The sequence below is a fragment of the Bison bison genome, unplaced genomic scaffold (assembly GCF_000754665.1).
Source record: "Bison bison bison isolate TAMUID 2011002044 unplaced genomic scaffold, Bison_UMD1.0 scf7180017864198, whole genome shotgun sequence".
Classification (NCBI taxonomy): domain Eukaryota; kingdom Metazoa; phylum Chordata; class Mammalia; order Artiodactyla; family Bovidae; genus Bison; species Bison bison.
In genome coordinates, this window is record NW_011494770.1 from 7701888 (window position 1) to 7708601 (window position 6714).

A 6714-nucleotide genomic window follows, 5' to 3' on the forward strand; every position below is an offset into this window, starting at 1 on the left:
AGCACTGAAGTATTGATGCTTTTGAACTGTGGTGTTGGAGAAGACTCTTGAGAGTCCCTTGGACTGCAAGGAGATCCAACCAGTCCATCCTAAAGGAGATCAGTCCTGGGTGTTCATTGGAAGGACTGATGCTGAAGTTAAAACTCCAATACTTTGGCCACCTCATGCGAAGAGCTGACTCACTTGAAAAGACCCTGATGCTGGGAAAGATTGAGGGCAGGAGGATAAAGGGACAACAGAGGATGAGATGGTTGGAGGGCATCACCGACTCGATGGACATGGGTTTGAGTGGACTCCAGGAGTTGGTGATGGACAGGGAGGGCTGCCATGTGGCGGTTCATGGGGTCGCAAAGAGTCGGACATGCCTGAGCAACTGAACTGAACTGAACTGACTGTATTACATTATATTTTATTGCTGCTAAGTCACTTCAGTTGTGTCCGACTCTGTGCGACCCCACAGACGGCAGCCCACCATGCTCCCCTGACCGTGGGATTCTCCAGGCAAGAACATGGAGTGGGTTGCCATTTCCTTCTCCAATGCATGAAAGTGAAAAGTGAAAGTGAAGTCGCTTAGTCGTGTCCGACTCTTAGTGACCCCATGGACTGCAGCCTACCAGGTTCCTCGGTCCATGGGATTTTCCAGGCAAGAGTTCTGGAGTGGGGTGCCATCGCCTATGGCTTATTCTTTGATGCTCAGGAAGTCCTTCAAAGAAGTGCTTGTAAATGGTCAGAGCATCCTTATTGTTCTACTTGTGTAGATTCAGTAGTTGTAAATTCTGCTGTGCTGTGTATCAGCAGCAGCCAGTCAAATGCACCAATACCCCTAAGTGAAAGTGAAAGTGAAGTCACTCAGTCGTGTCCGACTCTTTGCCACCCCATGGATGGTAGCCCCACAGACTCCTTGGTCCATGGGATTTTCCAGGCATGAATACTGGAGTACTGGAATACCCTTCTCCAGGGTATCTTCCTGACCCAGGGATTGAACCCGGGTCTCCCTCATTGTAAGGAATAGACATTTAGAGCTGTTAAGGGACTCAAGGTATCACTGGGTAGGATCTTGACAATATGACTGAGAATGTAAGGAGACTGATTCCAGTCAAGTTGTGGAATAATTGATGAATATAGGGGAAGGAAAAAAGAGAGTAATTGAACTGCAAATGCTGAGAGATCATCTAATTTCACCTGCTTTTTCTATAAATGAAAACATGAAGTAACTGATTACTCTTAGATTAGGACTTGGGACATGGTTTACAGGGAAAATTAGTCATTTGAGACTCAAGAAACCTGAATTCCAGACTTAAATTTACCATTAATATTGGGCAAGATAGTTTTTCTGTGTCTCAGTTGCCACAAATGTTAAATGTGGGGATTGGGTTAGATTTCCATGATGCTAATCTTTATTGAGGCTGTTTTAATTCCCAAGCTAATTCTATTTCTGCTGAACATTGAACTCTAAATATCAGCATAGTAAATGGTGGTCTTTACCACAAGTAAATCTCAGGAAGTCCTGGTTATAATTATTACTCAATTCATGCTATTATGGGACAGATAATATGATGTAGCCTTTAAAATGTATTAGATAAGTCATACTTTTTAAAATTATTAAGCAAATTCATATTTTTAAATTTTTAACAATAGACAGAACTATTTATTTTTAAAAATATATTGAACATTTACTATCACTCACATTTCTTGGTCCTAGAGATACAGCAGTAAGCAGTATAAAAGTGGACCCTCTCTTAAAGGATAGAGAATTGAGAATATTTAAATAAAAAAAAGATAATCTCAGAGGGTGATAATTTCTTGCAAAGAAATAAAAGTAATTTTTACAAAGAATTTGGGTGATGTTACTGTGGGGTGAGACAATGTTGCTGTATATTGAAAGGTCATTTATAAAAGGAGAAATTTTTTCTAAAGCACACATCATGAGAATAAATCAGTTATGATAAGAAGCACAGAGATAGGAAGGTACAAAAGTCATACAGAAGGAATGAAACTGACTAGATACATTTGCTTTCTGTGGGATGTGAGTGTAGGGTGAGTGGCATGCATTTGTGTTTTAAGTGTGTGTGTGTGTTTGGCCATGAATATCCCTTAAGGGTAAAGTAAAACTTTTCTATACTCCTTACTTCCCCTTACGTATATTGGTGAAGGACAGAAAAAGGGTAATAACTGAAGTAGATGTTCAGAAGACTTAGTGAATCTTTACATATGCCCTGGAAACTCAGAGCTGAGTTGGGGTTTGGTTAGAGAAAAGAGGTATTATCCTATAAAGGAGAAGAGGGTTTTTAGTCCATATGATGTATGACTTGGGGTCAACATACATTTAAGTAGAGAAATCACCAATATGCATACCAACATGTTTACATACCAATATGTTTACGTATGATTGTTACATAAACTGTCTTAGTCTCAACAAGCTCTCAGTAAATCAGCTACACTGAAAGATAACATTTTATGAGCAGATTTGTGTGTGTGTGTGTTTGAAGGAATGAAGGAAAAGGGCTCAGTTCCATGTTTAATGCAGAGCAGAAAGGGTGGAACTAATAATATAAGAGAGAGAGACTCAAAATCTGTGAATTCTGGAACTTGAGGCCAGGAAAGACCATGAAAATATATGGCCCCAGTAATGCACAGAAATATTTGGAAGACAATTGGGGTGGGTGGCTGCCATATAAATTATAATCATTTACTTATGCATTCATGTTCACTATCTCATCACTATGAAAAAAATTGAAAGAGGGAGAAAAAGAGAGAGAGAGATTGACTACATTCTTAGAAACTATAAGCATTCATGATGCCAAAACACCCAATTAACGACAAAAAAAGGTCAAGCTAGTGTTTAGAATAAGGCTGTCAAAATAATTGGCTGATTGGATAAGTTTTTCACTTCCCAATCACTAGCTATGGTAAAACAGAGACACAGTTGAAAAATAAACATTTAAGAGTAGAACTACATTTACTTTATTCCAAATTGTGAGAAATGCAAACGCATGGTTTTAGTTTTATCAGCAAGAATCCATATGAATGACTTCTCCCATTTGCTCTGGGATTCTGGAGTTTTAAGTGGGCCAAAGTTTTGAAGTGTTGAAAGATATTATAAAGCACTTACAAGTATTCAGCTGGTCAGGCTGCTCAATTAACTGAACATTTATAAACCTCAAAATTTTGACAGAGCATGATTCATGTAGGAATGACCGTTAGACAACAGATGGCTTTATTGTAGGTATGCTTGAGAGAAAGCATACAAGGCAATGTGATTTGAAGGAAATACAAATGGAACACAGAGAGAAAGCAAACTGAATTTAGAAGCATGGATTATACTCTTAAGAAAGGAAATTATTGAAATATCTACCTGGTATATTTTAATGTAGAGTGTTTTTTAAATGTTTAAATGTTAATGTTTACTTAAGAATATTCAAGACATTTATTATGAAACATATGAAAAATACAACATAACTAATATCTAGGCAACTCATACTAACTCATATAACATTCTAAATTAGATGTTTATAAAACAATGTAACAGGGCTTGGGGAGTAAGAACTAAAATGTCAACTAAAATCCTAAATCCACAGCATTTTAGCTTCTCGTTTTTTTCCTACAACTATGGGCTGCTTATATTCTGAAGAGTATTTTGAAGAAGTATTACTTCAAAAGTACATTTTAGAATAACATTTTACCACTAAAATATATCAAATTGTAGCTAAGAGGGTTTTATTAGTTTTCTAAAGGAGAAACAAAAGATGACACATTCATCTAAATAAAAATATTACTTTCAGGTATTTGTAGTTTTTTTTAACAAATTCAAGTTAATATTACATAGAAATTCATTTCAGGGAAAGAAACATCAGATTCTAAAGTATGCTTGATATAAGTCCATAGAACAAATGCAAAATTTTCTTATTTTGAGCCTATTATGTACATATTATATTGGTCCAACTCTTATTTGTTTTCCTTTTCTTTCTTTCTCTCCCTCTTTCTCTCCTTCCCTTCCTCCACTTCCTTCTCTCCATCCCTTTCTCTCTCTCTCTCTCTTCCTAGGAGCACAAATCCACTAACATTACCGAGAAAAAAAATTCATGGAACAAGAAGCAAGTAAACAATTTCTCCCAGAGGAAAAAGGAAAAGAACAAAAACCATGCAATTTCAAATAAAACAAAACTCCTGTATCATATTATACCTACTTCTCTCCAAGGAGGAGCAGCAAACACAAGACCCCATGGATCATGTCCTGTAGTCTCAGTATGAAGAATAGGTTCTGGTATCTTTACACCTTAAAATGCTTCTAGGAGAGTTGCTATTCCATGCCAGAAGGGAGGGCTACCAGTAATTTTCTTCTTCTCCCAATCCCGAGGCTCTGAGAAAGTGAATCGGGGCCACTAGGCTCCCAGGATCAGCTCTTAGGGTGTCCAGCGCCAGTATGAGAAGGGACGGAGGGGCACTCCCCACAGACCTATGTCCTTCCAGTCACTTAGACAAACTGCCCATCTGTGGTTGAGGAGGGCCAGGAGCAGTAAAGATGGGTGGTTAGATTTTCCACCCTTACTGCTCCCATTTTCTAGAGGGACAACCAGAGTTACGAAGAGCACAAGGACCTCTGACTCCACTGAGTTAGCAACAGGTGAAAATAGAACACAGACCTCTAAATTCAGAACACATGACTTCCTCACAACTGCTGCTTACTTGTTAAAGGCATAATAAAGCAGTGTCCCTGCTTATCAACTTTTCTAAAATAGATACGAGAAATTAATGAAAAACCAGTAAGAAAACAAAAAGGAATTAGTCTTTACTTTTCTCCCTCTGTCATTTCCCCCAAACACTATTAAACAAGAATTTTTATAGACTAGCATACTAATTCTTGACAAATTGCTTATACAAACTGTAAATATAAACTTTAATATTGGTCCTCATTAAAACTCTGTAAAAGCAGATTATTATTATTATTATTAATTATCCTCATTTTAGAGATAGCATGCAGTTCGAAGAAAATAACTGATCGAAATTCAAACTGCTGAGTTCCCTATGTTATAGAGTAGACTCTTGTTGGTTATCCACTTTAAGTATATAGCAGTGTGTACATGTTGACCCTAAACTCCCTAACTATTCTTTCTCCCCATTTCTCCCCCTAGCAACCATAAAAGTTCATTCTCTAAGCCTGTGAGCATGTTTCTGTTTTGTAGATAAGTTCACTTGTATCATTTCTTTTTACAGTCCCCATACAAGAGAAGTCATATAATATTTCTCCTCAGTGTTATATCACAGCCTGGATGGGAGGAGAGTTTGGAGAAGGAATACATGCATACGTATGACTGAGTCATACGTATGACTGAGTCTCTTTGCTGTCCACCTGAAACTATCATATTGTTAGTTAGCTATACTCCTATATAAAATAAAAAGCAAAAAAAGTCAAGCTGCTGAACAGACTATAATTAATATTTAAATACAGAACTTCTGACTCTAAATTACATTTAATTTCCTTTAATCATGCACCTATAACTTTAACCAACATAAGTGCTTTTCTAAAACATAATGCATTATTGTTAAGCCTGTTATCAACTCAATAGGGACACAGACTAAAAATACAGTTGTTGAGTAATTTTCAGTTGTTGAGTAATTTTCAGAGATCTTACAAAAATATATCAGTGCACTGAAGATCATTGTTTACATATGCAACATGCTAGTTTTCAATATTCATAATTTGAATGATCCCCAAAATAAAAAAAGATCATACTTCAACATTTTAGACATTAATTATAAATTTCTTAATCCTTTTCTTTATACCTTTTTTTTTTCTTTTTATGATTTGAAGAATGAGAAGACCTGTTAAGAAATTTAGCTGTTACAAGACAAACTGAATTAAAAGAAGAAAAGAAATCAGGCCCAAAGGAGAGAGAAAGAAATCTAACAATGGTATTAGGCTTTCTAAAAAAAATCATGTTGATTTACTAGAGAGAAATAATGAAATACTATACTATATGGGTGCAAATATCATTTGTATATGTCTTCTATAAATATTATTTATATGAAAATGAGCTAAAATTAGCATTGGCTAAAAATGTTGTCCGTGAAAGAACTTTTAGATTAAAACCAAAAACAAATGCAACACATATTATTACTGATAGAGATATAATTAAAGTGTAGAACACAGTTAATTAGCAAGCACATAATATTCCACAAATTACTTACAAGGACAAGTTAAGCTCTGTGGAGGCTTCAGCTGTCTGCTTCTATGTGAGATATTTGCTGGCACCGTATAGATATTTTTTGCCCTTCTGCTAAATATTCCATGACTTTCTTAGTAAGACTGAATATAAGTTATTCTTATCAAATACCAAAATTTTCATAATTATGATTTTTAGGATCATGCAAATTAATTACAACTCCAAGCAGTGACACAGACTAAAATAGCCAGAGCTGTGATGATCTAAAACTACTCACAACATGTCCCAGCCAGTACTTGGCCAGGAGCACATGTCACTTAAAAAAAGCACATAACCCTTTAGACCCAACAGTCAGTTAAAGCCTTGGTAGCAATGTTAACCATAAAAATGAAAAGACTTTTCAGTTATTTACATACAATTTTCCTCTAATTAGTGGGGCCTGATTTTAGTTATTTTCCCCTTCTTTTCTTGAATAAGAACAGATGGGATCAAGTTTACAGGGCAGTTATTTTGTTACAGAAAAAGAAAAAGTCAGAGTCAGAGTGAGAAA

The 6714-nt window shown here is 36.1% G+C and overlaps 1 protein-coding gene across 8 annotated transcripts in view; it reads right to left on the reverse strand.

The window, feature by feature from the left end:
• The window catches only part of EYA4 (EYA transcriptional coactivator and phosphatase 4), a 368749-nt gene extending 362311 nt beyond the window's left edge, over positions 1 to 6438 (reverse strand). For all 8 annotated transcript variants that reach the window (XR_825633.1, XM_010844272.1, XM_010844270.1 and 5 more), the window contains exon 1: positions 6190 to 6438. The gene's annotated coding sequence lies outside the window, so the exon portion shown is untranslated. The remainder of the gene's footprint in view (positions 1 to 6189) is intronic.
• Between the last annotated feature and the right edge of the window lie 276 nt (positions 6439 to 6714).